An 8,567-nucleotide genomic window follows, 5' to 3' on the forward strand; every position below is an offset into this window, starting at 1 on the left:
GTCTTAAGGTTATCCAGGGAAAGTTACAGTCCATGAAGAGGGATGGCCAAAGTTCAATTGGAAAATGTCCTTCAAGCCATCTATCAAACCAAAAGGATGTGCAAGCACCATTTCCAACTGATTTGATAGTACATGCTCGAAATGCTAGGAGGATAGTGTTTATCTGAGCCCAGAAAAAATGATTTGTTTCTCGGTGGTTGCTGGAATAAGATCCCAGGTGGCTTCCAAATTGAATAATTGGCGTTGATAATCTTGGCCCAACAACAATTAGACGATTATTAACAACCTTCCACCACCATTTTTTAAGTTATGCTTTGTTGAATTCCTAGAGATTGAGAATTCTCCTATCACCCATGTGACGGGGACAACAGATCCTATTCCAAGCAATCAATCTGATTCTTTTATAATTTGGTTTTTTCTAGCTTGTACTATCTTGTAAAGACCCTTGTACTTTTTTTTTTTAATATATGCTATGGCAAATGTGTTTCTCAATAATGAGGGGTCTATTATGTAGAGATTTATCATTAAATATTCTTGTTATGTCTTATTTTTCATGATTACATATTTTTATTTTTGCCACAATCTCAATAATGTAATCTTTAAGATATTTAATTACAATGAGAAAAATCAAAAGTTCAACTCTTTTTGAATTCATGGTTCAAGTATAATAATAAATGTGTACGTGCATTGAGTCCGCATTGCAAATATATATATATATATATATAAATATTTTTAAAAATATATTAAAAAAAGAAAAATAAGTTATTTAAAGATGATGATTTATATTATAAGATGAGTGATTTGAAAGATTAAGTAAAATAGTACATTGTGATTTTTTATAAAAAAAAAACAGAAAAGTAAAACCTACTAAAAGCTAATATTGTCATGGTTCATACTGGCTTTGAAATATAAGCCATTTTCTAGACAATGAATTTATCATACTACAGTCTTAGTCTTTTTTATATATATATAAAATAGATAATCAGACAAACAATGGGACATACTGGTCTATATGTATCTAAATATTATATATATATTATGAACCAACTCATTGATAATATGTATAAATTTATCATATTATTTGACATTCTTCCAATAGAAACAAATTTCAATTATTTGCCATTCATCCATGGCTGCTGCGTGCACTGCAAAAGTAAGACGCCGCCCAGTCTCTGAAGATCAATAAACAATAATTAATCTTAATGGTCATATCAATTAGTTGCGTAGGTAAATTATACAAACTTATAACTAAAAAGTTTAATTAATAAAGTTCAATAATTAATTCTTCAAACCAGTTGACGACCTGAGTTAGTCAACATAGCCTGATTGGTTTGCTCGAGCAGATTTTTTTTTCATATAAATATTTTCATAAATATCAAGAATTGTTACATAATTAATCCGTAAACATTAAGTCATGAACATTATAATTGGTGAATCCTCCTACGGCTTCCACATTTATCGATATTTATATATTTTTTATACAGAAATGACAAATTCCATATACATTAAAAGTATGCACACAAACTGAGAATTCCAACCCTTACATTCTCAAACCGGGGACGAGGAGTTTGGATTATGAGCCACACCCACTACAAGCTACCCGTTATCATTATTGTTTCTAATGAATTTTAAACTTAGACTTTTTATTGTTTCACATTCACGAAAATAAGATCAATTACCAACAGGCTATGAGCCTTTGGTTATATCTTTTAAATTGTCTCAAAAATATCATAATATAAAATAAAAGTCCACCTTATTCAAATAAACAATTATTAATATAATAAAATCTACTGCAATATCTAGCAATCACCCCTTTTGCAGTTATTATTCAATTGTAAAATTAACAAAATGAAATTAGACAAAATCAATAAATTTGGCATTGCTAATGGTGTGTTTGGTTCGCCGATGTGAAGACCGAAGTGACAGAAGTGGATTCACTGAAGTGGAGGCCGAAGTGCGGAAATGGCCACTTCCAAAACCTTCCACTTCACTTTTTAACTTCGGGAAAATTTTGACCGAAATGAAACTTCGGTGTTTCATTTTCACCACGTGGTTTCATGTGGGTGATTAAAATCACTAATTTTTATTTATTTATTTATTTTATTTATATTTTATTGTTTTTTTATGGTTTATTATTTATTATTTTAATCTTTTATTATTTTTATCATTTTTTTATCATTTATCGTTTTTATCAATTTTTATCTTTTACTTTTTAATTTTTAATTTTTTTAATTATTTAATTATTTTTTTATTGTTTATAAAAAAATACTTTTTAAAAATTATAATGTTAAATAATTATAAGGTCAGCTCAATAAGAACAAAGAGATAATCTCATCCATTGATGAAGTGGTGAGTAGAACCTCATTTCCATTATTTTTTAAATTTTCACTTCACTAACCAAAAAAAAATGGTTAATGATTTGACACTTCCGCTTTCAACCAAACACATGGAACTAAACACTTCAACTGATACTTTCACTTCAGTCGAAGTGGCACTTCAAGACTTCCACCACTTCGGTGAACTACTTCCGAACTAAACGCATCCTAAAGGACTCATATTCTAGTGGTATTGACTCATTGCATAGTTACTGATGTGGGGATTTAAGAACTCCAAGTTACAATCCTATTGGATGCCGTGGCAATAACATATTTTTGATTGTTGACATAGGTTTGCAACCCGAATCTCATATTATTGGATGATGGTATATAGGTGGATGATCACATTTTTAGCTCATGTGGGACTTTGGTGTTTTTTTTTTCCAGAAAATTTATAGAACGACTAGTGTAGCAAACCTTGGTTATTTTTATTTTCATTTTTTTGAGATACATGTAAACACCAAATTTTTTTAAAAAGAAAATCGGTATTATAAAAAAAAAAAATCACCATAGCATGCATGCATGGATGGTACCAAGCACAACCAATGAGTAGAGGGGGGCACGGGCCGGTTAACCGGGCCCGCCGGGCCCAACCAGGCGGGTCCGGGTCGGCCTTTGGCTGACCCTGCAACCGCCCGGCCATTTGTGCCGACCCAGCCCGGCCGGGTTGGCTCGGCCGACCCTGCGGGTCACGGGTCACCTTGGAGGTGACCCAGTCCCGGCCCGGGGCGCCCCCCAAAACCGGCGGGCCGGGCCGGGCCGGAACCCGCCGGGTTCTTAATTAATTAATTATTTTATTTATTTAAATAAAATTATAAAATAATATTTAAAATAAAAAATATGTGACAAAATTCACAAAAACATTTGAGATAGTTGCCATTGCTTTTATAGGCAATTCATACGGTCATTTTTTTCGTCTCTAACTGATGTGGGACTAAACGTAAAGTAGTATAAAAATACATCTATTGTTTATATCTTTTAAGTAAAGAAATAATATCAACTCAAGATAAATTGATGGATTGGTTAGAGTGATGTTGATATAAGTGTGTTGGTGTTATGAGGCCATGGGTTTAAACCTTGCCAACAACTATATTTATATATATATATATATATATATATATGTTTTTACTATAAATTAAATTAAAAGTTTTTAAAAATTTTTAAAAATACTTATCATAATTTCAAATAAATTAAAAATAATTAAAAACTTTTTGTAGTTATTAATTTATTTTATTAAAAAAACTTATTATATAGTGTTTTTAATAATGTTTTTTTAAAAACAGGATATTAGTTGATGGGGGGATTAATTTTTAAATATGTTAGATAATCATTAATTTTTGTTTTTTTAATATTATAAAAATAGCTAAATATAGAAATGATAAATCTAACAAATTTTTAAAAATATTAATGGTTATGTTATAATATGACAATTGTTAATATAATCTTATAATTAATATTTTTTTATCCTAATGTAAATTTTTTTATTAAAAATATATTGTTAATATGAAGATTAATAAAAATTTATAGTTAAAAATTTTATTTTTAAACTATGTTGTAGGAAAAAAAATATATTGATATGTAAAATTTTAATTTAATTATTTATTAATCAAGATTGAGTATTATGATTTTAACTTAATAATATGTTTAGGATTTTGGAGATTATATTAAAAGAAATACATAAAATTGTTGTAGAAGGAATTATACACAATTATGGTTTAACCACTTAATTATAGAAACCATTATGGTTGAAGATTTTAGAGATAATATTACAAAAATAATAATATAATAACATGATGATGCTCAATATTTACTAATATCAATTATAAGATTTTAGGTTATATTTACTTTATTGCAGGGATAAAATACAAAAAATATTTTTTAATTAATTAATGTTCACTAGTTATATATATATATATATATATATGAATATAATAAGTCAACATCATGGTTAAAGCATATCTTTCTCAAGGAAAGGCCACCGGTTCGAAACCTCTAAAGATTGGGGAATTTTATTTGCGGGCCGAGTTACGAGTTGCCGGCCCGGCACGCCGTGCCAGAAGTCGGCCCGTGCCTCCCTCTACCAATGAGGAATGTATATTAATGTCAAAAGCAAAGTCAGATATATACAACTAATGAAATACACAAATCAGCAATCAACATGGAGCTGGCTAACGCGTCCCTGAAGTAACTTTAGGCACGGAAATAATTTTTTTGTTTTCAATAAAATGGATAAGTCATTACCAGATATACATGCGCATGGGCATGGGAGCTTTTTTGAAAAGAGGCTCTACTAATGAGGTGCACCGTGCACATTCAACTACCACACCCGGCCCCTCATACTTCTCTGTGAGAAAAGTCAAGTTCACGAGGGAATCTTATACAGTTATGCTGTTAGGTAATGTGCTAAAAAATCAAATTGAAAGACTTGTCCCTGTTAGGGGTGGCAATAATCTGCTCTGACCCGGCCATCCGATTTTTATCCCGTCCGAATAAAAAGGGCTGACATAAGGCTTTCAAATACGTACCGGGTCCCGACACTGGTTTTGTTGTCCGGATGAATCCGGCCGGGTCCCGACATAAAAATTTGACAACCGTCCTTTTAACCCCTAAAACTTTAGAAAAGTGCCACAACCTTAGCCTATTTGTTTTTAAGTTCCATTCTTCTAAAAAACTTTAAACATATATTGCTTTTTCTATTAAGACTAGATTTTTTTCTATAATTTCGAGTTGAGCTGTGATTATCGATGTCATGATTTAATGCGAATTAAATTATTTTTCAGATAATTTAATATTTGAGCTGAACTTAAAAAAATAGCTTATAGAATTCTGGACAAATTTGACATCCCGGACAACCCGATTTTAAAATAAACCGGGTTTGGATATGCCAAGTTTGTCCGGATTTAAAACCAGGCCGGGTCCGGACACAAGTTTTTCTATTTATATTAGTAGTTATCCAGATCTGATTTTGTCCGGACCCGAATTTTTACCACCCCTAGTCCCTATAGCCAAATAAAGCCGTTAATTTTTGGGTAAACATCAATTGACGACACTTAATTCTAAAACCAACTTCATTATTTTCCCGTTCCCTAGTGCATGCCACCCATGATGGATAATTTACCTTGATGATTGTTTTCAAAGTATCCCTGGAATTTGAAGTTGTATTTGTCTCACATATCACTTCTTTCTATGTTTATTTGTAATATTTCTCACTTTTGTTTAGGAAAATTGTGGTTCATTTATTTTTATGCTCTCTCTCTGTATTTTGTCACAATTTGGAGTGTTTTGTTTTACTTGTGACATTAAAAATTTTGTGTATCATTATATATATTTTTTCTTCAAAATTTACCTTTTAATTTAATGTACTCGTACAATTTTCAATAAATCATAATCAACTACTCACCTGCTCCCAAATACACGTCGCTTTAAGGATGTTGCACAAGAATTAAGAATAGTATTAAATTATCTAAATTTTAACATAAAAATATAACCAAATTACTAAACTATCCCTCTTGAAACTATATCTGGACTATAAATATTACTCTTCATTTATATTACTTAGGGTCCCGTCTGCAGGACACGATAAGATATGACGGCATGACATGTAGGATCTGGATAGGAGTAAAGAAAGGATACTGGGCATGATAAAGCTCATATCGTATTTTTATGTTTCGGGCACCGTGATAAGCTCAACTGGACATCATTTATTATCCTATTTTACGTTTGAAGTGGACCAGATAATGACATGATATGATATGAATGATACGTAAATAGACAAAATTACCCTTTATAATATAATTATATATTATTTTTTTCAATATATATATATAAAAAATTTCTTAATGATTTACTTATCGGTATCTTTTACTGAGTTTTCTATTAAATTATTAAAAAACCCTATAATGCCCAGCAAATATATAGATCATAATATCACCAACTTGTAAAAATTATACTTCATACCTATTTGCTAGATAACCAAAAAAATCCATAAATATAGCAAATTAAATACATCACATCAAAATCAATTAAAAAAATCATCCGATTAGAAAAACTAAGACATGATAACAAACAATATTTAGATAAAAAATAACATGTTCAAGCACAAGATCGACGGAGAAACTCTTCAACCACTTCGATACGAAAAACCCTACTTAGTGAAATTAGCGCTCATATTTAGTTGTTGATAAGCTTTTTGTTCCAAGCATCAAAAATGGAAATAAGACATATAATCACACCCTAGATGAGTTTAATAAACCATATATAGGGTAAAAAGTAAGTTTAAAAATTTTATCATATCCCACCTGCTTTTATCCCGACTTCCTCCACTGTGATTTAATATCATGTCTCCCATAGGATAAATCGGCCAATAGAATAATATTATCACGTCATATCGCACACCAAACAAAGAAAATAATAGGATATGATAGTCTCATCATATCCTACAGCATTTATCATGTCCACCAAATGTGCCCTTAGGAAATTGAAGTATGAGTAAAATTGAAAAAGAATAAATATCGCTTTTGATATCAGAAAACGACAACTCTTTTGGAATAATCTTAAAATGACATGTATTTAGGAACCAAGAGAGTAAGCATTAAATCATTTACTCTACTAAGTGGTGTTTTATATTGGGTAGTTTTTGGAAAGTAATGAAATTTTTATAAAATACTCAATCCATTCCTTGAAAGTAATGAAATTTTTATAAAAATACTCACTCCGCTCCTTTTTATCCGTCTATAACCCATGTTTTCTTTTTATCCGCTCATTTTTAATCAACAAGAAGTATATATATTATCAAAAATTACTCCCGAACATTCTATTCAATCTCCTATTCTTTGAAATTTAATATGAGAGAAATTTGAAGATATAAATTAGGGTAATTTTTGGAAAGCATAACTAATTTTTATTAAATTACGTGAAATAACCAACTTTCTTTAGGTATGTGAGATTCAGCTTATTCACAACAGTATAAAAAGAACGGAGGGAGTATAGCGTTAACCAATTAACTTTAACCAATTTTTCTTAATCGTGTAAATTAGATAAATGTGACAAGTAAAAAGAATGTGAGGGAATATATATATAGGAATATATCAATTCGCGATGTTCGTAGAACGTCTGCAATTGGGTACAATGAAGATCATAGAGAGTGATAGAGACATTAATGGGTTGATGAGGTTTAGTTTGATTCCTGTAAGTCTAGTAAAAATAGAGTCGGGTGGTTAAGTTATCGTACGATGATGCATTTACTTATCTCATATCAAAAATATTATACATCTCACTTTTGCAATCGCGTTACTATTCATAAGCATAAGAATATTTACTGACAAATACAAGTGCACAACTATTGGGATTGAAAATCCAACTAGCTGATACTGTAACATTCATAGCATTTTGAATCTACAGTTGTAACTTGGAATTTTTGGCACTCATGTTAGTGACATCGAGAGCTATACTCCAACACATTTCTCAACTAGGACCCCAGCACCCAATCTTTGATGAATGATCTACTACACTCGATTGTTTTCATGGCATCACAAACTAGTCACCTCTAGTAATCCTTGTGATTCTTTTTCCTATCAATGCATGTAACAACCACCCTTATTTTCTACTATGTAGTCTTGTGGCTATTAAAGTTACTGTTTATCCATATTTATCAAAAGTTGAGTAAGGAATGCAATGAACTAAAAAACCTGATCATTTTCAGCACATGAAAGTTTTCATTTAACCAATCAATTAATTTGTTAGCAATTGTTATGTTATTCTTTCTCATCATTTAGAATATTTACTAATTATAATATATTATAATCTTGAGCTTGATTATGCCAAGCTCTTTTATGAAAATTAGAACTTAAATAAATTTTGAGGAACTTCAAAATGACTTTTTATATTACTGAGGCTTGTTATCAAAAGTATAAGTTATTTAAAATCTTGACTTCCGCAAATTATGATCTTAATACGTTTTTCTAAACTAAATTATGATTTATTATGTATTTATTTATTTATTTATTTTATGATTGCCCAAACTTCGTGCAAGGAGAATGAACTAGTAATTTTACTAATGTGTTGGTGTTGCCACCGAAATAAAGTTTTGTTATCTCGGGAACATGCCTCACATTAGTCAACGTATGCTCATTCCATTTGCTTGCTTAATAACCACATCACCAATACTCCAAAAATTTTACAAGCATGATCATA

Source organism: Dioscorea cayenensis, chromosome 19, assembly GCF_009730915.1.
Source record: "Dioscorea cayenensis subsp. rotundata cultivar TDr96_F1 chromosome 19, TDr96_F1_v2_PseudoChromosome.rev07_lg8_w22 25.fasta, whole genome shotgun sequence".
In the NCBI taxonomy this organism is placed as follows: domain Eukaryota; kingdom Viridiplantae; phylum Streptophyta; class Magnoliopsida; order Dioscoreales; family Dioscoreaceae; genus Dioscorea; species Dioscorea cayenensis.